Raw genomic sequence first — 26504 nt, 5'->3', positions numbered from 1 at the left:
ATTTCCTTTGGGCATGGGAATACAGAAAGAAGGAGGAAAAATAAGCATGAAATGAAACCGAGGTATATATATGAGTAGCACCCATGGTCTGAACATTTGAAGTTCAAAGAACCACTAAAGAAGCAACTTCCCTTATTCATCATTGTTTTGAACATTAAAAAACCTCACCTACTCTCACATGCCATGGTCTTCTCTGTATTGTGTCCCATAACAAGTATGGACCATATACTTTATGATATTTTAGGGTTTCACATTTATCATTTTTTATAAGTATTTTAACTATGAAAAAAAGGAAGCCCCAGATGTTAAGTGACTTGTCCAAGGGTCACACGACTTAAAATTGAATGGTCTTTCTGGAAGACATGTAGAAAACTTTTGTACCAAAAATGATCAATATGAATGACACAAAAATCACCCGGAATAACTGAGGCATTTTTTTCAAGATCCTCATGTTCTGCTTAATGTTTAAAATACAAGTTTGAACCAGGTAATTATAAGCATCAGCCTGGAGGCAGCTTTTAAGGAGCAGATTTTGTGTGTAAGTAGGATGGAAACTGGCTAGGTGAGAGCCATTTCTAAGGAGAACTACAACACTATGTGTCTAATGAATTAACCTAACAACCTATAGTTGAGAAAGGAAGGAAGGGATTGCAGCAATTTATGTACGAACAGTGGAAAAAGCCTATCATTTGATTAGGGAAGGAGAACCACACAATTTTACAGAGATCATGATTACCACACCATTAGGTTATTTCCCTCCACCTCTTGTTTAGCCAGCACTGTAAAGACTAAAGAACACTAAAGATGAAGGAGGGCAATTTGACACTGTGAACCTATGCTTCTCTCTTGAACTGTGTCACTCCATAGGGAGTGTTCTGGAATGCTGTGGGAGAGCTTTTTGATAACTGCAATGACTGCGGCTCTTGCTGGTATTTAATCAGCAGCGCCAAGAATGCTAGGAGTCCTACAACGAAGGAGATAGTCCTATACTAAGAAAGAATGGTCCCGTGTCACACATGACTTTCAAATAATCTGCTGGATATTAACCACAGCTGAAAGACCTGTTTATAGTTGTTGAAACCTAGAGGCTGATTCAGTGGAAGTCTTTTTTATATACTGAATTTTCCAGCAACACAATTATAGTGTCAGTTGATGAAAAACTGCACTTTGTTTGAATATCCAGCATTCTAGAAATTCATGTCGTGTGCAGCAATCCAGCTCAGGTAGGCTGGTCTCCACATGCAGTATATCCCTATTCGTGGTACTTCTGGGTATCAGAGTAACCATTTGACTCCTTCCTTGTGTCATCTCCTTTAGTGGCTTCCCAATGTTGACATATCAAAATACTATATTAAATGCAGTTCCATTTTTCTCTTTATATTACAGATGGGCTATTATATTGATTTTTAAATTATATGCATTGGTATATTATCTACAGATATCACCTAGGGATGGTCAAGGGACAATGTGTCTGAAAGAGTTGACAACAAGGGCTATTGACAATTTTTTCTTTTCTGGAAAATCTCTCACTCCTGGCTTCTGTAACAATGCTAACTCCTGGTTTCCCCGAACAATCTTCATCTATTTCCCTGGCTCTTGTGTCTGGCTCTTCAAAGCAGCAATGTTCCCCTGAGTTTCACCCCTCTACACCCCTCTATTCTTACTGATTTATCTCTTCCTCTTCTATGACTTTGACCAACATTTACTTGCCAAACTTCTCACAAATCGAGAATATGAGTTTTCCACCCCTTTTGCTGAATTTCACACCACATTTTCAGTTGCCCACTGTATACTACTTGGATTATCTACCAGTGCAGTTCCTCAAATGCAACTAGCTCCAAAGAGAGCTCATTATCTTCCCTGCAAAGTCTGTTCCTCCTATATTCTCGTTTTTCTTGGCTGGTGGTGATATACTTTACCAAGTCTGCCAAATTAGAAAACTGGGATCATTTTAGGCCAGTTCATCATTTTTTACTCTCCCAAAGCAATTGTTCACCAAAGCCAACCAAATTATCCTGTATCTTGAATATTTCTAAAATCTAAAGCTCAATGTTTTATACTTTTTCTGAAATTCAATACAGCAGCATTAAAGCCTTAATGATCAGTGTGATTTAACACATCAATCCTACTTAACTTATAAGCCTATAAAAAATAATAGTTTTAGGGTGGTGCAGTTGGTTAAAGCGCCCAACTCTTGGTTTCAGCTCAGGTCTGATCTCAGTGTGGTAAGATTGAGCCCTGCCCACTTAGGCTCCCAGCTCAGGTGGAGTCAACTTGAGTTTCTCTCTCCCTCTTCCTTTGTGTCCGTCCCCCACACTCTCTCTGTCTCTCTCTCTCTCTCTCTCAAATAAGTTAATCTTAAAGAAAAAAAAAGAAGGAAATAAATAGTTTTAGGCAACTGAATGCACAAAAATGTTACATATAAGATGACTTATGAAAATTTGGAAACAACTGAAAGGAAATGATTTGGTTTTTTATTGTTCATCCCTACAAATGTGTCTCTGTAGCCATTGAAATTATGCTAATGGAGTGTATTATAACAAGAAATGCTTTTCATAGTGTTAAATGAAAAATCAAGATCTAAAATTATCTTAACCATATAAAATGTGCAGGGAAAAGTGGAACAAATCACTAATGGCAATTATCTCTCATGAAAGAATTATAGATTATCTGCATTTTTCTCTTAATATTTTTCTGTGATCTTCCAGATTTTTCACAAGTCTCATGCTTTCCCTATAATTACTTTAAGTCCTTTTCAAGTCTCATCAATGATCCCTGTACCATAGTTCAGTCTCCTAATGTACTTTCCTTGCTTCTTGTTTCCTTGCTCTTCAGTCCATCCTCCAAGATACTAATGAAATGAACCTTTTCACAGTGTGGACTTATTTATGGAGTTCCCTTTCTGCTGGCTTCCTACTGAGCAAAGGTCCAGGAGCAAATTAGTAAGCATGTCATAAAAAGGTCGGACAGCCTCTCTCTAAGTCTGTTTTTTCAGCTTCATCCCCTGCAATTCCTCACCAACACACACCTTCCCACTTTTGCTTGAACAAGCCATGGACTGTGGCATTTTTTGCAAGGCTGTTTTCTTTGACAGGAATGTCCCTTTTTCCCCTTTGCTGCCAGGTCAAGTAACATATTTATCCTTTAAGACTCAATTCAAATGCCATTACCTCTACGAGGCTTTTGCTGACAGTTAGGAGCCATTTACACTCTCCTCCCAAATACAGTTGTGGATACTCTATTTTAGCACTTATCTCTTGGCATAAGAGAGACATGGCCAAAGAAAATAAATTCCTCTTTGTGGGAAAATACAGTGCTTAAGTCCTCATTGCATCCCAAGCCCTGACACAAAGTCTAGCACTCAGAAAGTATTTGATGAATGACCAAATTAATGAACAAAGTCAAAAGCTATAGGAAGAAAATAAGCAAGCACCTCAGATCAGCAGCTGGCCTGGAGAAATGATAGCTGGGCTACAGTTCCTGACTAGACAAAAGGCAGAAGGAACCAGAATGTTGAAAGTAGCAGAACTACTCAAGTTAGTTATGAAGAGGAAATGACAGACGGGTTATGCAGTGACTGATAACTGCCGGAGACTGTTAGAAAAGAAGGATTAAACTATTATCTTAAAAAAATCTCTTGTGGGGTGTCTAAGTAGCTCAGCCGTTTAGCATCTGCCTTTGGCTCAGGTCAATATCCCAGCATCCTGATATTGAGCCCCATATTGGGCTCCCTGTTCAGCGGGGAGCCTACTTCTCCCTCTCCAGTTCTCCCATGCTTGTGTTCCCTCTTTTGCTATCTCTCTGTCATAAATAAATAAAATCTTAAAAAAACAAAAAACAAAAACAAAAAACCCCTTGTGCCTTTGTACTGGAAATACAGAAGTCTTTGAGAGCTGTGCCTAACACCTTTCATAAAGAATCAAACTCTGTAACTGTGTTTTTGAGTAGTAAAACAAAACACCTAACATCAGAACACCTATGGGAAGCTGAGACACCAGAGTAATATTTAAGGTACCTTCTCTTTGACTGCATATTACAACTTTTTAAAAAATTTAATGCCTGGGCTATGTTCCAGATCAACTGGGGCCCAGATATCACTGTTTTTTTAAAACCCCCACTGTTGGGAATCACTAATCTACTAGAAAACAATTTCCCCAACTGTGCGCTGCATCTCTAAAAGGAAACCAGTAACTTCATGATTACTGTCATTGTTAATCTCATTCCTGAAAAGTGAGAGCCAGTAACATACATTTAGTATCAAAGAAAGGTAAATAACAACATAACTTAAAGAACTTCTTCACTCAAGTTGATTTTTATTTTAGCTGATTTTTTCCCTGTATTCTCAAAATGCATTTTCAATATAAAATTCAAACCTGAATAAATGATCATAGTGGAATATTATATTCCAACATCATATTTTGCTATTTTAAGGCCAAAGGAAAAAACTTGGAGAATAAAAAATTTATGAGAACAAACTGAGCTCTAAGAAGAAAATGTGCTATTATAAGGATTTTTTTTTTTTCCCCATGACTGGCTCAATTTTAATAGTTTTCAATGGCAGTTCTTGCTGTGGGGAGAATGTATTCTGATCCTTTAGACCTTACTTAAAATGGTACAATCTTACATTATTTTTCAGGGATTCACCTATAAATAGCAGGAACAATGGAAAAATGTTCTTGAAGAATTAAGAGAACGCTGATCAGTCATCCTAAGAAGGCATTCTGGTGGACAAGTGATAGGAGGGTAGAAGAGGGACAATAGCAGGGACACTGGGATGTGAGAAGTGAGGCTGGTGGGGTAAACTGAGTTCCAACTTTCTATTTCTGAGGGTTGCTTTGCTCTGAGTTCTCACATTTTACCCTCAGTGTAGCCAATGGTCCTGACTTAGGTACACACTTACTCCCTTTCAGATGCTGGCATAATTAGGAAGTTTTCTTAATTTTTTCTTTAAGAGTTTCTGAAAAGAGTTTTTCAGAAAAAAATCTTTACTAAAAACTAGAGAAAGGTGGGGGAAAGAAAATGAAATGGTAAAAAGCCAGAAAATTTATATATATATATATATATATAGACATATAATAATGAAAGTATATGACCAATAGAGGCTAACAGTGCAGTTAAGCTGGTATAAATTAACAACTCTAGAAGTCATTATCCTGGTCACTTGACCTCAAAATGCTGCTTTGTTTAACTGATTTTCTCCACTCCATTTGAAGACAAGCATCTTACTCCTGATTTCTCCCCCCCACCAACCTCCAATAAGACTTCTTATTTTAAACATTGTGTTATCTTCTAGGGGAGTATTTTTCAAAAAAATTTTTAACCACATATCAGAAGTACATCTCTGTCTATCCAACACACACATACATCTTATATGCCACAAACATAAACTTCGTCCAGGTCTCATTATGTGTGATGTACTGTGATATATTTCCTTTTCTATTCTATTTTTTCAAACGGTGATAGCAGCCTACGAAATTGATTCCATAACCTAGTACTAGGGAGTGCTAGCAATAGAAAAACCAAGCAAAACCTGAAGATTTCCATCTTCTCTAATGCTCACATTAACATGGAAGTTCATTTATAGACCAAGAGCAGGATAATGCCCCTTTCTCAGTTTTTCAACTCTGTCCATTTCTCTGGAATCTTCAGAAGGTACTGGTTGGTTCAGTTATTTCCCATATGGTAAAGGACTATGACAAGCCAGGGATATAAGAATGATAGAGTCCTAATCAATTGTAAATAGTGACAGAAGTCAACCCAAATGTTAGCTGCTTACCAGCAGAGGAAGCAGGGAACAACATGTACTAGCCTAAGGCATCATTTGGATCAAAGAAGAGAGCACTGAAGTTCAAGAATCCAGAATGATGAAGGCATCTTTTCTCTATCACTCAGTTCTAATGCCAGGAACAGGTGGCAAAACTGTGGCTCTAAGAGAATGTTTTGAGTAACAGCTTTGTCCTCTTGAATGAATGAATGAATGAATGAATGGTTAGGTCAATATTCATAGGCCTAAGCCAATATCTCATTTAAAAAAAATTTCATAATGGTATAAAAATTGTCCCCCCCTTTGCTTGGGTAATTTGGAATGCATGTTAATTCATTTACATGAATTATGCAGAGACTTAAATGGGAGTGTTGCTTACAGGTGACAAAAGATGCTGGCCTAATTAGCAAATCCTGTGAGAACCCTTTTGAAAAGGGGATTTAGATTCTTTAACAAACACTGAAATTAACTCCAAGGACAGCTTATGAGGTAATCAGTTGGGTTTTTTTCCTCCATGAATTTTCTTCCCCCCAAAAATCAGCTCCTTAACAGCTTTAGGGCTCTGGCCGCCTGGAAGCATTTGCTGCTCTGCAGCTGCCTCAACACAAACGGCTGTGACTGCACAGATTACTGGCTGTTCCTGGGAGAGACACTGCTATTTGTCAAATGTGACACGAGGATGAAGTTTGAAGATAGGGGATTACAATCAGGTATCTTTACTCAAGATCGTCAAATGTGACTAGAATCAGAAAACATAGTGCTTTCACAGGATTTTACAGAGGGACTTCCTCACATTCACTAAGCGTACTCATATTTAATTATGATAACTTTGGCCTTTGTTTCCCCCTAATTTTGTCCCTATCTCTGCTACAGCATGTACCTCCTGCTATCTTGACATTGGCTATGAAGATGCCTTCATTCCTTTAATAATCCAGTTGAGGGCAGGCATGTGTTGCCTTATTCTTTGTATCCTTAATACCTATGACAGTACACACTTGGAGCTCAGAATGGGTGAACAATAAGAAGAGGGACACAGGGATGTGAGCTTTGCTCTGGGATGCAGGATAGAGTGAAGGTTGAAAGCAAGGCAAGAGAAGCAAGGGAGTTATGGGCTTTCCCCAGAAAGGAAAGAGATGACATTTTAAGTAGAAAGCTTAAACTCAACAGGGCTCCTAGTCACTTACTCTCTTAGGAGGAAACTTATCTCTAGAGCAGGGCTTCTCAATCTTTAAGGTGCAGAGAAATCACCTGAGAATCCTGTTAAAATGCTTCCGACATTGGAAGTCTGGGGCAGAACCTAAGAGTCTGCATTTCTAACAAAGTTCCCAGGGGTTACAGATATAGCTGGTTCACAATTTAGACATACCTCAAGTAGCAAGGCACCCAGAACCTGTGTTCTAACATCTGTAACTGCATGGATTTGATCAAGGTCCTGGGAGGAAGTTGATAATAAATTCAAACAGAGTAATTGAGATTTTAGTAAGATGTGAGCAACATTAGGGGATGCTAGCAGCAAAAAAAATAAGTCCCCTAAGGCTAGCAACTGGGAGGAGGAGCCATCACCAGTCCCAGGAAAAAAAAGGGGGAAAAGGAGGGAGAAGTTACCAGAACTAAAGAACTTTGGAGCTGAAACAGGAAAAGCAGGACATCTAAAGATCTGTGTTCTTGGGTATCTTTGGTAGGACACACATTTCCCAGGGAGTGAGAAGACTCACTCTGTCCTGCCTTCTGACACCCTGCTGTGCCTCCCACTGGCCATACCCAAATGGGACCTAGAGGGCAAGGTGGAGGTTGGGGGATGTTCTAAATGATCCCCAGAGCAAAGAAGGAAGGGAGAGTATACTGGAAGGCACAGGGAGCTATCCCACAGAGGAACATCTGACCAATTTAACTATTCACTATTTCCTATGGTTAAAAGTAAAAAAAAGTACCCTTAAAACTGAATCTGGCCTCCCCTAAGGGGACTACAGAGCAAAAGACTGCAATGAGTCTGTGTCGATTCTGTAGGCAATCTTTAGAAAGAAAAGAGCCTCAAGGGGCTAGGTAAGTAGGGGCAGCTTTAAAGATAAAAGAAAAACAAGCTAAATGCCTGAGGCCGAAGCATAAAGGAAGTGCTGGGAAACCATTAAAAGACCAGCTCAGGAAGTTAAGAACATAGTGGCCCCTACAGAGCTTGGAGAAACAGGACTGGCAGGTTGGGGACAGGGGCAGACAAAAAGACCAGCCTTCACTCTGGTTTCAGAAGCACTCTGCCTGAAATCTTTTAGAATTTAGACGCAGTACCACTGGTAGATTTCCAAGATTTGGAGAAGAAAGCAGACCCAAGGAAAACTAGAAATAGTAAGAACAATGACTAGATAGTTCCTAAGCAAACGCAACTAGACGTCTCATAGAGAATTCCAATTATAATTGTGTGTGTGTGTGTGTGTGTGAATATATATATGTATACACATACTAGATTCTTCATTAAAGCTCCAATCAAGGCTCTTAGGAAAACATTAAGAAATGGAAAAAGCAACATCCATATTTGGATTTTGAACGTGTTAAAAACCCCTATCTTTTACCCTAAAAAACAGTGCCTTCTCACCACTCTAAGGGATGTGCCTTGTTCCTCGTTAGCAACAGTAGGGACTGTACAGCATTCGTTCCCAGGTGTGGAGGTCAGCCAAAAATGCCCGGTATTGCAAGGAAGTGAGAGTACAATGTGGACCTTGCCTGATGAGTCAGATCAGAGTGACCTTTGCCAGGATATGATAGAATGACGACTGGTTCTGCCCCTCTTCACTACTTCCACCCCCTTCCCTAAGCCCATACAATCAGTTCACCATTGGCCTGAGGTTCGGGAAGTATCAGGAAAAATGGGGGGGAGGGGGGAAAGCAAACAAAGATTCCAAATTCTTGGTTCTAGTTCAAATGAAAGACAAAAGTTGTTTTGAAAAGAGATATGAACTGGCAGAACAAGTTTTTTGTGCCTGTGAGAGTGTGTGTGTGTATGTGCGCGTGTTTACTACCCTGGGAAGAAGGGAAAAATTCGGAGAGGAAAAAGAGCATTATAGGCAATTAGAGAACATGCATTCTGAGTCCCACCCCCAGAACAAAGCCCTTATCTATTAGGGTGGGATTTGGGATAATCACAGATTTTCCCCCAGAAGTTTGGGAGGATCTGGTAAGACCCTTATTTGCTTCCTGCCTCCCTTCTTTCATTATTAAGGGAGATAGATGCAGAGACATTTCATGTGACAAGGGCAGGAAGAATGAGCAGGGATGGCTTGGTGGGCTAAGGCAGAGGGCAGGAGTTGCCTGCCTTGCCTAGGGGTGCTGAGTTTAGCTGACAGTAAGAGGAGATTGATTGATGCCCCATCTGGCTGGAGACAAAGGTACTGAGAGCAGGGGCTGCAAAGTGAGTAGTTGATGACAGGGAGCCAGGCAGGAGACACACCCACGCCCACAGAATCACGTGAGCATCCCAGAGGCTCCTCAGCCAACCCCATCAGGGTCTAGGCATCAGTTTGGAGCTCTGCGAAGTCAGGGGAAGGAGCAGGTGCTGATCCAGAATAAAGGTCCCCTGACTGCCTCTAGAAGCAGTACTCCTTAAAAAGCAACATCCAATAAGGAGAGGAAGGAGAGGGGTGGAGAGAAAGATCCTAAATATTCCCGAATCTTAACCAGAAGCATCTTAGGAAGCTCTAAATTGAATGGAACAGACTGGCTGTGGCTGTGACTAGATTAACTTTTTCTGCTATCTGCCAGAAATGGGGAATTAGAGTTAGAATATAAATTTTGTGGCCAGAAATGAAGAAAATTATATTCTGTGACTGTGAAATTCATGTGCATTACAAGACTGATTGATTTTCCTCAGCATCCATTGCTTAAATGTTATATGTGAATATTCAGTTAAGGTCAAATTCTATCCAGAAGCAGCAGCCCTATGGTCTGACTTCTGCAAACACTGGAGAAGCAGATCCTGGCTGGTCATCTGGCCTTGATCTGGGATCTTATCTGAGCTCTGATTTACAGGGGGACAGCTTCCTAGGTCCAGCCCAGACTCAAAAAGCAGGGCCCTGCCTGGAAGCACCTGGGCCCACGCCTGAGAGGTGGAAGGCAACGTCAATCCCTTTTCACACGTGTGAATATGCCTACAGCTCCACTGCTCACAGGAGGGTCCTGGCCCTTCTGCTTGCCTCTCCTGGCCAACATCTTGCTGCAGCCTCTTATTTCTTCTAGTTTCCCAAACAATTCCTGTTCATAAGGATCTCTATATAAACCAGGGACTCCTGGGTTCCTGTCAGTGACATTTTGGGTTCTCTTCGATTTACTATCATAGCAAGATGACTGAATTTCTGCCAGAGATTTGTTAGAAAGATGCACATTGGCGAGAGTAATTTTGAAGCAATAAAGAATTGTCAGGGTCTGTACCAAGTCTTGACAAATGCATTTTCACCATTAACTAACCCATTTTCCCAATAATGAGGGTGTTTAAAATGCTATACAAGATGAGGCAAATATTTCTGCTCTCCACAAGGACTGGTGAGCAACTGAATGTGACCTTTGTCCTAGAATCAGGGCAGATACTGTTCATAAATGGCTGTTTAGGGGATCACAGTACATCTGTACCCTAGGAGTTATATACTGAAATTTTGTAGATTTCTGATGAAAACAACATAGAGAGCCCAGAAAATAGACACCGAGTTCATATACAGTTTGTGAAACTGTATATATAGAAACTGTATACATACAGTTTGTGAAACTACCATTGCAAGCAGTTGCAATAGTAAAGCCTCTTGTGTCTGGTTCTACCCAAGGAAACATGTGAAACATGTGCAACTCCTGAAAACTTCTAGCTTGTCAGGACTATGATTCATTTTCTTTTTTTGGTTTCTTTTCTTTTTTTTTTTTTTTAAGATTATATTTATTTATGTGAGAAGAGAGAGAGCATGAGTGGAGGGATAGAGGCAGAGGGAGAGGGAAAAGCAGACTTCCCACTGAGCAGGGAGCCTGATGAGGGCTCGATCCCAGGACCCTGGGATCATGACCTAAGCCAAAGCAAGATGCTTAACTGACTGAACCACCCAGGTGCCCCTAGTATTCATTTTCTATTACGCAAGTTCCACAACCCGATCAGCAGCCCAAAGAGGTAGATACTACCCTCTGCTTAACTGCAGAGCTTCAATATCTATCTTATTATGCAATTTGGGGGGATTTCCCTGATAACATGATGTAGAGTTATTTTTACATGCACTACGCAGTGCACCACCCTTCAATAATACCTGGGCCCAAACTAAGTCTGATTTTGATAATGGCCTACAAAAAGACCTAGGCTCTTATGTCTGCATGACTGTATGTCAGGAACATTAAATAAAAATGTTCTACTGTAAAACTCGGGCAAATATTCCTTGAGAACTGCGCTGGAGAAAAGGAAATGAACATACTATATCAGCAGACGAATTCAGATGTTCTGACCCCTGCTTAAGCTGGAGAGTTAGGCCAGTGCTTTCCTGACAGGTGTGAAGTGGTGATTCTGTCAGAGAAAGGGAGGGAACCCTAAAAAAGCATAGTCTAATAAATGCATTAGAAGAATGAACTGTTGTGATAGTCCCATATCCCCTAATATCAGAGAATCTATTATTCATAGTATCATCTAGCTAGGAACTGTATTACATTCAGGAAAGTCCAATAAAAGCATATCCAGAGAATGCAGCACTTACAAAGATATTTAAAACAGAATAAAAGAGAGAAAATAACCCTAGTCAATGTGCATTAATACTCAGTAATTATACAAAGCACTCCCTAGTGCCCAACTTTGGGTAAAATACCTGTTGAACATCCTCAACAATTCTATGAAAAATATTATCGGTGCTATTACAATTTCTTTTTACAGATTAAAAAAAAAAAAAAAAAATATATATATATATATATATATATATATATATATATATATGAGCTTAAGGAGAGTTAGTCACTCATCTGAGGACCCACAGCTGTAATGGGTGTGTAATATAAGATGTAGGATTCAAATGTAGGTAGTAGGACCTCAAGATTCAAAACTCTTTGCCCTGTACCTTGGGTATTTTCCCCCAAGTTACCCCCAGTGTTGTTACTTCTCATGCCCTGCTCACTGCTAAACAGCTGTCTATGAATAGACAATATGGACAGTTTTTAGAGAAGTTCCTGCTCACTACTAGAAGAGCATACCACAGTAGAATCAAAGCACTCACACATTTTTAGTACCTAGGAAACCACTAGTCAAGTTTTTAAGACATTTCACAAGAAACCTGGAGCCATTTAAGAAATTGTCAGTCATTTCATGTGCATTCCATCACTGCACTAATTTATTTTAAAACTAGAAATGTAATATGCAAATTTTATGGAAAAAAAAAGATCTTAAAGAAATGATGAGACATCTAACAATTGATTTATGAGTGAGTTATACATTATCTCTATACTAATCCTTAGTCAATTTACAAAAAGCAAATTATTTCCCAAGTTTGAAGCTGATCAATCATCTGGGAGTGATCCTGGTAACAAGCAACTGCTAATGGCTTAGGCCCTGTCAAAGGAAGCCAACATAAAGAACAGCTTAGAGTCATGTTGACAGAGGCTTGGGAAATACCTACTCCAAAGAGTCCACAGGGTAGCCGTGAGAGTAAAACACCACTGAGGAGAGTCACACCTTCAATATTGGTGGCTATCCTGGGTTTTGTCCTGTCTACGTGTGGCACTGAGCTCCTCCCCAGGAACTTATCCATTGCTGTGGCTTCACTTATTGGCTGAGGATTCTCTAATCTTTGACCAGATCACTCTTGAGCTCACACTCTTCAGGATGTCAAATCATCTTTGTATGTTTGACTCATCATGTCCAAAACTCAGCCCCTCCCAACTGTAATCACTCCTCTTCCTCAGCCTCAGGAACGGCATCACTACAACCCTGCCATTTTTCACTTCTCCCCCTTTTTACATACCATATTGGACAGGTCCACAAATCTGGCCAAATCTACCTTAGACACATCCCTCAAATCCATCTTTTTTTTATTTAATTGTATATCCAGTATACAAATCTATGATATATTAGGCTACTGCACACCGAACTTATCTCTCAATATTTGGCTCCTTGACTTTTTAATACCATTTACATACACTTGCAAAGATTACTAAAACAAAAATTATATAAATTATATAATGCCATTCTCTTGTTAACAATCAGTGAATGAGGCTAACCCAACAATTTGGTAGACTGTTCCAAATCCATTAGCTGGTATAAATGTTTCTTTACAACCTTTTTTACCTTTTTTAACACATCTCTAACCCCCACTCCAATTATATTTGCTGAAGTTCATCCATAATTTAATCGTGGTCCCTTAAGTAGGCTGGTGAATAGGGGTCAAGGAGGACAAGAGAGTATAGTGGTTAAGAAAGAGGGCTTTTCAGTTGGGCTGATGTGAGCTGAATCATAGATTTACCTCTTACGGAGGTAGTAGCTTATGTGTCCACTCTGAGACCTCACTTCCCTTTGTCTCAAAAAAAAGGGATAATAACATAAAGTTATTGTCAGAACTAATTAAGGCAATCTGTCAGCTATTACAATAATACCTCATCATCAGGTATATCTAGAGCAAATTTTCAAAGAAGAAACACTTTGTACAAATATATTATTGTTAGTTAATTAATAATGTCCTCAAGGTTTGTATTATTTAGTTTTTAGAGGTTCTTGAAGGGACAGTTTGGAAAGAAGACTGAAATAGGTTGGTAGCAATTAAGAACTATCCTGTTGAGGCTCTTATACTACCCAGTTTTCTACCCTGCTAACTTAGTAGTTCACTGAGTACAAGAACTAGAATTTGCCTCATATTATTACTTTCTTTACTGTGTTTTATCTCCAAATAATACCTTAGTACAGAAACTTCATCTTCTACTTCTTAACATCTCAACATTACTTAGCCCAACACAAGATTCTTGGTAGACCTTCAATAAATGCTGAGGTCAGAGTGAGTTATCAGGCTACAGACTGCTAATTCTCATGATAAATGCCCAAAGTTAAATGCATAAGCTTCTGATGCTGCTCAACCACGATGGCTTTTTTTTTTTTCCTAAGGAATAAAGATTATACTTTATAAAAGGAAAAAAAATGCTTTATAATTCCTTTTGTCACGCTGTACAGAGCAAAATGTAAATTAGCATGAACCCATGAGCACACAAATTAAAATTAAGCTTTGAGTAATTGATTATCTTAATTACAATGTTAATAAACACATTTCATAACATGAAGGCCATATTTCTCCAGGTTATCTGCACTACTTGATACAAGTAAATATGCACAGTGCTTATAAAAATGTTGACTAATATTTGACTGTAAGTGAAAATAGCTGAGTCTGGCCTCTGGTTGGAGACCATCTCACAATGCCTCCTTAGGAAAATGCTCCTCTCTAATATTCTGTCTCCACAAATCTATAAATATTTCCTCTGATAGCCATGTTTTGAGGATTCAAAATATCATGTCCATAAGTTATTCTGAGCTTCACCAGCAAAATTAGCAGTTACTATATGCCAGGTACCATTCTAAGTACTTTACACATACTAACTAGTTCGAGCCTCATGATCAGATGGAACAACTGAGGTTTAAGAGAAAAATTCACAAGCTGACAATTATTGCATTACTAAGGAGTACAGTCCAGATTTGCATATAGCGTATCCATTCCCAGAGCCTTGCCTCTCAATCACGCTATCATATGTTACTCATAAAGTAGAATTTAGTACATGTTTTGGGAACTGGAAAGAAGGAGAAATTACACTCTATTAAGGTTCAAGAAAGACCTCAAGGAGAAGGATGTGCAGGATTCTGAATGGCAGAGATGGAACAGGAAGGATGTGCATTCTAGGCTCTGGTGAACAAAGTCACAATCCAGGCAGGTGCAGAGAATGGGGTGGGATGGACAAGGAGTCTGGTTTGGCTAGTGCTACAATAGAAAGCATAGTTGTGACAACTCTTCAGATGCCACAGGAGAACACTGTGGGGCTTTAACTAGTAGGCTGTACAAAGTTTTCTCAACAAGGTAACATGAGTTGAGATATTCTTTGGGAAGATTAGATTCTTTCTTTTAAAGCTTAGGAACTTTTTTTCTCAGAAGATCATTTTCCTTACTTAGTCTAACAGACTATTTTGGATAATAATCCAACTCAAGAAATTCTCCACTGGGAGGCCTAAGGGACTGAAACTAGCAGGATGAAGCTTAATAGGAATGGGGATAAAGTTCAGGAACTTCAGCTGCCCATGTTTAGGATGACTGCTCCCTGGCAAGAATAAAGTTCCTAGGAAAAAGATGAAGAGATTTTGGCCAAATTCAAGGTCAGTATAAGCTAAGAGCACGACATGGATGCCAAGAAAACTAAGTGGATGATTAAGTAGCATAAAAGTATATCACACAGAAAGAGGAGATGATTATCCTAAACATAGCAGAATTGGAATTCAGCTCTGGGTACCACTAAGGGGGGATGCTGACAGCCAGGACTGATTTCGGAGCAGGATGGATGAAGACAGAAAGTCAAGAGGCTATGCCACTTGTGTAAATGTTGAAGGCACTGGAGAAATTTAGAAGGCTCCAAGGAAGTATGATTACTATCATCAAACATTTCAAGAACTGTTTTGGGAAGAACAATCTGTTTAGAATCACAATACAAAAATAGAATCAACGAGAGGATAACATAACCAATGAATCAACTAATACTAAAGACAAGCTCTCCATTAGTTACACAGGAGGAGGGATGTTACCAAATTAAAGGAAGCAATCAGTGTCTAGTGGGAGCCCACAAGCTATCCAAAGACAAGATAATGCTTTTAAAAAGAAAACTCACCTTGCTGAGTATGGGAGTATATAAATATAAATACTAGTCTTCAGGAATATAAATACATGGTCTTAAGTACAGTATATAAATACATAGGCTTCAGGAATTTGGAGATGTCAGTGTGAAGGAAGCGGTGAGACGGGGAGAAGGGGGAAGGAATTTGAAGCTGGAATTTGAGCTGGACTTTGACAGATGAATCAGTTTATAATCTGAAGTGGTCAAGTAACTGCCAAAAAGCCAAATCTTCAGTAAACAGATAGAATTGTAAACAGATTACTGAAAATGCTCATTAAGTCCACTTAGGGCTTAAGAACATAAAATAATTCTCTGTAATACATTCCTTCTCATTTTATTGCAGTTTATAGGGGGTAATGTGATTCTTTCCCTTCTTATCTCTCAAAAGTATCCCCTACATACACACACGCGCACATGCACACATGCACACACACGCACCAAGCTTTATATATTACTGTGGAAGAATAACAGATATCACCTTCTCCTTCAAGACAATAGGTCAGAAAAGGAAGTTAGAACAGAGAATATGGGGGTCCTATTAATAGGGAGAAACAGCCTACCTTGATTGTTCAAAGTCCTACAGCAACTTCCACCAAAATCTGTTTTCCTATTACCTCCAAATGGGAAAACACAAATAACAAATTTTGTCATTCCCTCATCATTGTGAGGGAGAAAATGCCCAGGCCTCGAAGTCAAACAAATTTTGGTTCACATTCTTGCCCTGACACTCATCAGCTATATAAAATGTGGTCAAGACACTTGGCCTCACAGTACCTCAGTCCCCTTAACTGTAAACTGTGGATACCCACTCCTGCATGAAGTTTTTGTGATGATAAAGGAAACAGTATTCATAAAATGCCAGCACCCATTCTGTAATTCTACTCATCATTACCACCAAAATCTAAAGATTGCTAGCGGCAGATGTTTTGATAGCTCAGGCATTTCTGGGACTTTGGAAATTAGACTTAGTGAAAAAGCTCCAAATGAGCTTGTCTAATATTGGCTTCTGATTTCTTCTATTTCATAGATTAGAAAGCAGTTTTGAAGGAACTGCAACCTCTTAGTGGTAAGTGATATCTATCCATTGACTTCCCTAACTCAAAAAGAGACTGCACTTTGGGTATTTCGTTTTGTTAGAAAAAGGAAGGAAGGAGGAGCAGCCGCAGCAGCTGGGGATGGATCAAGTGATAAATCCTGTCATTATTTTAACTAAAATACACTAGAAGATTCGTACCTACTGAGTAATTCAAGATTGGCAAAGAATGAAAAACAATTACGATATAATATGCTATTATTGAAAAAGAAATCTTTTCAAGTAGGTAAACTGTGTTAGCCTCCATTTTAATGACATTGCTTCAAAGCATCCTGTCTGGAATAGTCACATGGTTCCTCTGGGAGCCCTGCCCTGGCACAGAAGGCTGTCCCCTACATTCCTGCGAGGACAGGCAGCACCATGTGGGGTTACTGCCTCCATATCTCCAGCATTCCTTTTGAAGTTTATGGAGGCATTTGGAATGAGCTCTGTAAGTTATGGGACAGGAAAAAAACATATCCTTTAGCACCTACTTATGCCAGAAGTTTCAGATAGTTATGTGCCACCTTAATACACAAATAACTGAAATATTGTGCCTTCCTGTCTTTTGAAACAAAATAATAAATGCTTCATGTCCCAAATAGTGATTTCTGTTTAGTACCAGATAGGATTCTTGGTCAAGTCTCCTTTAGGGTGATGAGCAGCTGGGCAGGAAATATCTTCATTTCAGACCCCAATTTTACTACTATGTATATCCACATGAGAAATTTGGAAAGTTTAAGTCTTCATGTTCATTTAATTAAACACATCTGACATATGAAGCATTATGTACCGTAAGCTTCATACCTAACAGAGAGAAGACCTGTTTACTCTGCTCACTTACAGAGTTTGCTTGGTACTTGAGCTTTGTAAACCTATCATTTATTCATCACTAAAGGGCCCTGGCAATAAATGTCCATCTCATCAGCAGTGACATTATCCAAACACTCCTCTCAATAGTTTTTGTCCCCTTAAATAATCCACAGGCTTCTATATCACTAAGAAACAATTCCCTTTTTCTCATTCCCCCCCTCCTTCTGTTTAGATAAGCACTTGGGGGTGATTGTTCTCAGCACAATCTTCTCTCAGCGAATGGTCTTATCACCAGGTCACACTACACCTTCAGAGATAGCCGAAAGGCTGTTAGATTCTGTCTCCCAAGATGGTGGTGCATTGCTTCCCCATGTCTTTACTATAATACCACTGCACATCTTGACTGAACTGGCTTCACCTTTTCCACTTTTGGAAAGTTTCCAGGCAGGGTCTTTGTTTACGTCAGCAAGACTGATTCAAAACACCATCTCTGGGGTTTTAAACAGGCTTTGAAACACATTCCTGCACTCTGCTCAACTCAGGTCAGTAGGAGGTTTTCCAGTAAGTCTGTTACTTTACCTTGTCATTCTACTTATTACAGAGGGGCACTGATTTCCTTGAAGTTCATCTCATAAGTGATTTTACTTTTCTAAAATTTCTGCTGGAACCTTGGCTAATAGAGCCTTGCATTATTATGCCCATTGTCTTCAGAACTCCTTCTCTATAAAGATTCAGCTTGCTTAAGTAAGATAAGCATTATTCTGTTTTTTTATTTTTTTTTTTCCTTCAGCTTTAGGACCATAAAAATTAAGTTCTTTTTTATATTTTCCAATCTAAGCACCAGTTTTATCTTGTTAAACTTGCTTTTGATTAGCACAGTTACTATTCAATTAATCCCTTAGTTTATAGTTTAACAAGTGCCTTACAAAGTTTGTAAGAGATAGGATGTGTACAAAGGGGGTTGGGCAGGGGGCAGTAATTACATGTACAACTATGGGGGGCTATCAAAACAAAACTGTAGAATTTAAGAATGATTTCTAAAAATAATGTAAATCCTTTTTACTTACAAGATTAGTAAAAAGAAAGACTCCCTATTAGTAATACTTATCAAAGCACACTAGTATAAAACTATTTTCACAAACAGGCACATCAAGCATATCCTAGACATTATGCTTGAAATGTATCACCTATCATAGACCTTGGTTTTGCTTACCACACTCTGAAATCTAAAGGTAAAACTGAAAAGAAAAGAAAGGCCTTACCTCTCCCAAATCATACCATACAAGAAAAGCAGTATTTCTCTAAATGGGCTTTCTTAACATACTCTAATCTAAAAAGAAGGCTCAACAGGGCTAAAGGAGACTCTACCTTTGATTACAAAAGACATTAGTAAAACAATTTAAAAACAATAAAGAAACTATAAACATACTGGCAAAAATATAAAGATGATGCTACTTAACTAAAAAGAACCCCGAACACTCTGAAGCAGATGATTCTAATTTAAAGGAAATGAAATTCAAATAAACAACAAAAGCACCCGTCCTAATACTTCCCCTTCCTGTGAAAGGCAACACAAAGGACAAAAACAAGAGAAAAAAAAGAAAGAAAGAAAGACAAGACATATAAGGAATCACTGAAAAGGGTTGTATGGATAACAGTGCTCTAAAAATTAAACATGAAAGGAGGTTAACAGATACTGTGGAAACCTTTCTGGGAAGGGCTGCATTTGTGTTTCTTGAAATAGGCCTTCTGCTTGCTATTAATCAGACTAAGGCTGAGAGTATTGAGAGTATTCCGTAACACAGGTACTGATTTCTTAAAGAAGGTACATAAGGAAGGAGAAGGTGGAGGCCAGGAAAAGATGAGAAGGAATGGACAAAGGTAGCACCCAAAAATCCCAGGCACAGTACTTTCTGTAGGGCAGGTATGCAATGGGCACTCCCTCCCCAACCACCTGTCTCTTCTAGAAGCAGGGCAAAAACACAGCTGCTTCTAGTTGGCACCCTTTGTCCTAACATGGAAAACCAGAGGAAAGGCTTGGTAGCCTGACCAAGGAAATACATTAACTCCGATGAAGAGTGGAAGTGCCTACTTGAGTAATGGAGTCTACCTCAGTAGACGTTTCCAAAATTAGATAATGAACTGGAAAGACTAGATTAGAGTTTTATTTTTTTTTTAAAGATTTATTTGAGAGAGAAAACACACACAGGGCAGCAGGCAGAGGGGCAGAGAGAGAGGGAACAAGAATCCCAAGGAGACTCTGCACTAAGCATAGAGCCGCACATAGGGCTCTGTCTCACGACCCCGAGATCCTGACCTGAGCTGAAACCAAGAGTGAGACGCTCTACTGACTGAGCCACCCAGACACCCCTGGATTAGAGTCTTAAAGGCTCCTGCTCAAAAGCAGGAACTGGAATCAAAAGACCTCTAAACCATTCATTTGTATGCATCTATTATTTTAACTAATATTCCCAAATTAGTAACAGGGCTTATCTACTCTTCTCCTTCTATATTTGAGCTTTAGAAACTTTCATCCACCCTGTCACAAAAATCTTTGGAAGGTTAAAAAATCAACAGTTTACTATCACTTAACATTATGTACCTACAACTTACTAATAAAACCATAAGCTCCACTTACTCATTCAATTAAAAATGGATTTTTAAAAAAGCTATAGCAACCATCTACTCTCTTCTTTCCTCTCTTATATGAAAGAATCAGTCTGAGGCAAGAAGCTTATAGCCCAAGTGATTGATCTAGAAAGTGCTCTCAACCTTACCTTTTAGGAGGTTAAAAGTCTCACGGATGATATTCTTAAGGGAGAAGTATGGAACATCTGTGTGACCATGTGTCCTCATGGCCTAGAAATGGGGAGGCCATCCTCCAGCCCATATCCACCACCCCATACCCTCTGAGCACTGCCTCCCCCACTCTGAGACAGGACAGCACTGGCTGCCTCCAGCCCAGCGGCAAAGAAACAAAGGGCACTGGAGTTTCTTGCAGGAGGAGAACTAATTCCCACCGCACGGTAGCTATTTAAAGAGGTAGTGCCTGTGGGACAGATTTGCCTCCCAGCCTTCCTGTTTGTGTCCCCGCTCCAATTTTCACCCATTTCCTAAGGAAGACCGCAAATGTAATCAGCCTCAAGAAGGCTGAGATTTATGAAAACTCGTGCAGTGCACAAGGGCAAGTTTTACAGTTTTCCCCTTTTCTTCTTTCCCCACTAAACAGATATAAGGCTTTATTAAAAGTACTTTCAAAGTCAAAAGCAAACACTGTATGTATCATGATTTAGTAATTATTTCTACTCCTGAAAGAATTTTAACCTGAAAGGTAGGAACAAAAGAATTTGTAGATAATTAATCCAACAGGTACCAAGTAGTAATGCAGAGCAAAAACGTGCACCTTATGGTGAGAAGGCAAAGGTTTGATTCAAAAAACCTTTGGGATTTGCTAGCTTTAAGTAAAAAAAATTCACCCAATCTCTTGGGGCCTCAGATAAGAAATTTACCCCATCTCTCTGAGCCTCATTTTCTTTGTCTGAATAAATGGGAATAATAACATGTAGTTTACATGTCTACTGTGAAAACTGTATAAGATAACTGGAAAAAAAACCCATATTTTGCCTTATGTAAAAGATCATGTAGTCACTGCATACTGGCATCCAATTTCCCAGCAGCTGTTACACAGTATCAGTCATTAGTAGATGGATACAAAGAGCTAATACATCCCCTCTCATCTCCCCAAAATTATATTATGTATGCATTTGTTCACTTTCCTGTTGTCTGACTGCCCCACTGGTAATGAATACTTAACAATATTCCCAGGATCAAGAATAGTACTTATCATTTATTAATATACAATAAGTACTTGTTAAATAAATGAAGAAATAAATGCATAATTTCAGAAAAATCAAGCAAAATGCTCTACACACATAAACCTGTAACACTTATTGAATTAATGAATGAACCACAACTTTTTTTCTATAGAAAAACATTCCAGGAAAAATGCAATATAATAGAATTTTAAGAAAAGTTGGAGTTCTGAAGAATTTTTGACATAAATATGACTATATGTTTTATGAGATCACCCTGTTCAAATATATTATTAAGATGGCTAAGGTAAAGGCTTCTTACAACATGGATATGAGGTACAATAATTGGTATGAATTAATTCAGTGAAAGAGTTTACCTTAGTTTAGAATCTACCTAAAATCCTTCCTCAAGCCTCTTTGTTAAAAATGGGAACTCTTGGGGCACCTGGGTGGCTCAGTGGGTTAAATAAAGCCGCTGCCTTCGGCTCAGGTCATGATCCCAGGGTCCTGGGTGGAGGGAGCCTGCTTCCCTTCCTCTCTCTCTGCCTGCCTCTCTGCCTACTTATGATCTCTGTCAAATAAATAAATAAAATCTTTTAAAAAAAGGGGGGGGACTCTTTTCCTCTGCTGCCCTTCAAGTTCTAGTGTGGTGGCAGTGGGATCTGATAAGGACTCATTGATTTTTTTTTTTTTAAGAGCATTACCCAGACAAAGAGGATAAAACCTGGTGTCCCTTGTGTTTCTTATGATCCAACTACTAATGCTTAATATGACATAACAACATGCTGGGAGACAGGAGAGTCTCAGGGATCTGAAACAACAGATTTAGTTTTGAGCCTTCACATCATTGCCTCAATCCAGTTCAGGCCAGGTCAGGCTACCAGACACTAAAAATCAATTCTTTGAGGGCTGCTCATTAATTTATCATGTGTAAAGAAGAAAGTGACTTTAGTGGATACTTGTCCATTTTATTAAGTTATTAAGAGAGGTAAGATCTTGCATCTTAAAAGATCATGTGAAACATAATTCCCTCTTATTTCCTCTTGCTTTGCTTGAGAAATACGACCTTCCAGGTCTCTCGTCCTTTACTCTCTGCCTTCTCTCTTGGCTCCCACTTTATAGATAGAATAAGAGCTAACTAGAGATTTTTTTGGAAGTGTTAAAAAAGGAAAATAAAGATTTGAAGCTTCTCCCTCTGGATGAAGTCGTTTTGGTTCTGCAATATGAAGAAGCATTTCAGACTCACTGAGCCTGAAAGTTAGGTCGCTTTTGGCTAACAAGAAAGAATCTCTGAAGAACAGAGAGTGGTGGTCATATAAAAACAGAATTTCCTGCCTTTAACAAGTATCTACACTGCTTTTCTGAGCTCAGAGTTTCAGACATGGTGACATGGTGTTTGCCACAAACCTACTCCTCTCTAACACAGCTTCCCCAGGGATAGAGGCATTTTTAATTAAGTAATTACAGATACTAAAGTACTCTTGAAAAAGATTTTTTTGACAGCTTCAGCAGCAAGGCTTTCTCACCTTACATGTACCTCTGCCCTGACAAACACCAGTCCACAGGGAGCTTGTAAGTTCAACTACGAGGGTTATCAGATGTGGCTTAAATGCGTCCTGGAACATGTACATTTGACCCTGGGGGAGGGGAACAAATGGTCAAAACTGCCATCCAACAGTCATCTGATGTAAGAAGAACCCTTGGAAGCACCCACCTGGAGGCTCTGCCATCCTCCCCTGGGGATGCTGATGTACCACTAGCTCTCTCCCGGAGAACAGCTTTATTGCCCTGGTTACTGACAGACTTAATCAAGATAGCACTGTGTATTTGGTTAGCAAACAAAAAGAAGATAACTTCAAGTTACTGATTACAGGGTTCTGCTATGCTATTTCTATTATTATATAGTCTCAAGTATATATCTTATTTCAATAAACATTTACCTCATGCTACAGAAAACATAAAAATCAACCTTTAAGGGAGAATAATGAATAGGCATGACTAAAGGGAGCAAATATCATAGAACACATTATTTCAAAATCTGCCATTACTAGGTATGTACACTGCACAAGAGAATAATAATGAATGTTTCCTTTTTGCCATCTGTTGTTTTATAAGACAGCTGATTTCCTGTAAGCTGATTCTAGCAACTATAATTAATGAGGAATAAAATAAGTAAAACAAGGTTACATTGAAAAATCAATCTTATTGATAAGAAAATATTTTGATGGCAAGTTAATTCTAAGAGGTTAGGGCTGTTTCTTTTCCAAAATGAGAGATAAAGAAGATGACTGTTGTTCCTCCTTTTCTCCCTCTCAACTTGATCTGGTCAGGGGCTCTGAAGACATACGTGTAAGCACAGGGTTCCTAGTCTCAATGAATTCATGAACTGGTAAGACAGGTACAGAAGTAACTATAGTACAAACGTAGTGTGTACTAAAAGGGAAATATAGCTTAATATCAAGAGTGCAGGGCATGAAGTTAAGAAGGACATAGGTCTAACTGGCTTTGCCACTTGCACAATGTATGAGGTTGGGCAGTTAATCCTTCTATGCTTTGTCTTATTCATGATAATACAGAGGTCATATTAGTGCCTGCCTCCTAGGACAATGGTGAAAAATAAATGAATTTTGAGTATAAATCCTTAACAGAGCATGTTGTTTTTCAAGCTTCAATAAATAACACTGATGCAAAAGAAAAAGAATAAAAGTTGGGGCGCCTGGGTGGCTCAGTGGGTTAAGCCGCTGTCTTCGGCTCAGGTCATGATCTCAGGGTCCTGGGATCGAGTCCCACATCGGGCTCTCTGCTCAGCAAGAAGCCTGCTTCCCTCTCTCTCTCTCTCTGCCTGCCTCTCCGTCTACTTGTGATCTCTCTCTGTCAAAAAAAAAAAAAAAAAAAAAAAAAAATCTTAAAAAAAAAAAAAAAAGAATAAAAGAAATACTTAAATTGCCATGGATATCCAAAGGAGAAAGATGATTCCATCCATAAACAAGAGATACAGAATTTTTTTAGCCAGGACACTCCTATCTTGGGATAGTTTGAATGTACAGGCTATCCTTGACGTGTAACTGGGGAGAGAGTACCTGGAAAGAAGAGGGGCTAATGCCACCTCTTATCTTCCAGTTCCCATAGCCCCTTCTTTCTGAAATGCACAACCATGATCCTATGTCCAGTCTCAGCCTGTGCCAGTCCAGGTCACAGTAAATGACTTTGGAGTCTCTTCTCTCCCTCCCAAAAAATTTCTTCTTATTCAACAATGGAGATGTTCTCAAAGGTTACCTTATATGTAAAAGAAAACATCCAGAATATTCATAAAAACTAAAATTTCTGTTTCTGGTCATGATGGATTAACTGGGAATGGAGTAGTCTTCCTGCCATTCAACTGGAAAACTGGAAAAAATATGTGAAAAACTGCTTGTAAATATTAGAAGAAAGTAAAGATGTGATCCCTGGGAGAAAGGGAACAACTGAGATGAATCCTACAGTTATCCTAGCTTTCATCTTGGATGCATTCCAGACTGGAAATGCAGTGAGAGGAAACTCAAGAATACTGGGGTCTCGTTGAGTTCAGGGGACATAGAACAGAGTTCACAGAGGTTAAGGGAGATAAAAATTTTCTAGGACAAATACCAAAGAGGAAGAAGTTATGCAGGCTCAAGAAATCCATATAAGGGTCTCCTTGAGTTTGTTATTAAATATAAGTCACACATAAACAGGGTTAACTTCATAATGCTAGATAAAAGACAAACAAGGATCTTTAAGTTAAATGATTCACAGATACTGCAAAGAGCTAGGAGACACCTGAGCTTTTAATAGCCAGACTAGAAAGTCTGTGTTGAGCACTCGGGGCTTCAGATCCCAGCCCCAGAAGGGTCTATAGTAGCAAGTAACTTTGAAGTATCAGTTTAGTAGTATGGCTAAGTCCATCCTACAGTAAAGGTTACTGTAGACCTTTGTAGAAACAAACCTTTCAAGAGAAAGACAACAAAATTTACACTGGAATAAAAACAAATCACAAATCTAGCATTCAATTAAAAAGAAATAATACTCATGCAAAGAAGCAGAGAAATGAGATTCAGAAACAGATTCCAAATGACATAGTCGAGGAATCAGCATAGAAGGACAATTATAAATATGCTCAACATACCGAAGAATTCAAAGGAAATAAATGAGGAAACAAACAGAAAATTTAAAAATGAGAATTTATAGAAATGAAAAATTATCTGAAATGAAAATATACTAGATGGGATTATCGGGACATTAAATGCAGAAAGACTAGTATCTTTGAAGACAAGATAGACAAGATAAAAGACAAGATAGACAATACACAGAGGGAAAAAAGGCTATAAAAAATGAACAGCCTCAGTGATTTGTGGGATGATATCATAGTGGAGTCCTAGGATAGGGGCCAGAGGATAAAAATGACATATAGAAATAATGGCCAAAATTTTTCCAAATTTGATGAAAACTACAAACTAGAAGTCCAAAAAACTCAATAAGCCCAACAAAGATAATACAAAGAAAACCACAGCCAGGCAAATATCATGACACAATTGGTAAAATCCAGAGATAAAAAGAAACATCAAAAGCAGCAGAGTAGAAATATCAGACATAATATACAGAAGAACAGTAAAAATGACTGCAAACTTCTCATTAAAACAACACAAGAATAGTTGAATAATATCTTTAAAGTACTGAGAAAAAAAAAAAGGTCATCCTAAAATTCTATATCCAGTGAAAATTCCTTCAAAAACAAAGACTAAATAAATACTATTTTAGGCAAACAAAAGTACAAAGAATTCATGACCAGCAGATCTGCACTACAAGAAATGTCAGAGCAAGTTTTTCAAGAAAGAAAGTAATACCAGATGGAAACTTGGACCTGCACAAAAGAATTAAAAGTGTGGACACTTGTAAATTTGTGAGCACATGAAAAATTAAAGTATGTCCTTGTTTTTTCATTTCTTTAGAATAAAACTGTTTAAAAACAAAAATAGTACCAGTGTATCAAGATAAGCTTTTTGATGTATATACTAACATTCATGACAACAATATCACAAAGGATGGGAAAGAGAAAATGAAAGAATAAAGTCATAAGGTTCTTACATTACACATAAAGTGATATATTATTTGAAGGTGAAAAGTGATAAGCTTAAGTGGCATACTGTAAACTCTAGAGTGACCACTAAAAATA

At 38.6% G+C, this 26504-nt stretch overlaps 1 protein-coding gene across 7 annotated transcripts in view; it reads right to left on the bottom strand.

Moving 5' to 3' along the window:
- The window catches only part of ARHGAP28 (Rho GTPase activating protein 28), a 249382-nt gene that overhangs the window by 140656 nt on the left and 82222 nt on the right, over positions 1–26504 (bottom strand). The window contains exon 1 of one of the 7 annotated variants that reach the window (XM_047697641.1): positions 20279–20486. The exons of the other annotated variants lie outside the window; for them this stretch is intronic. The gene's annotated coding sequence lies outside the window, so the exon portion shown is untranslated. Of the gene's footprint in view, positions 1–20278; positions 20487–26504 lie in introns of those variants that run through there. 7 annotated transcript variants of the gene reach the window in all.

This window comes from Lutra lutra, chromosome 12, assembly GCF_902655055.1.
Source record: "Lutra lutra chromosome 12, mLutLut1.2, whole genome shotgun sequence".
NCBI classification, from domain to species: Eukaryota; Metazoa; Chordata; class Mammalia; order Carnivora; family Mustelidae; genus Lutra; species Lutra lutra.
Note: the sequence above shows the minus strand (reverse complement) of the source record. Positions and strands in the feature narration are given on the sequence as shown.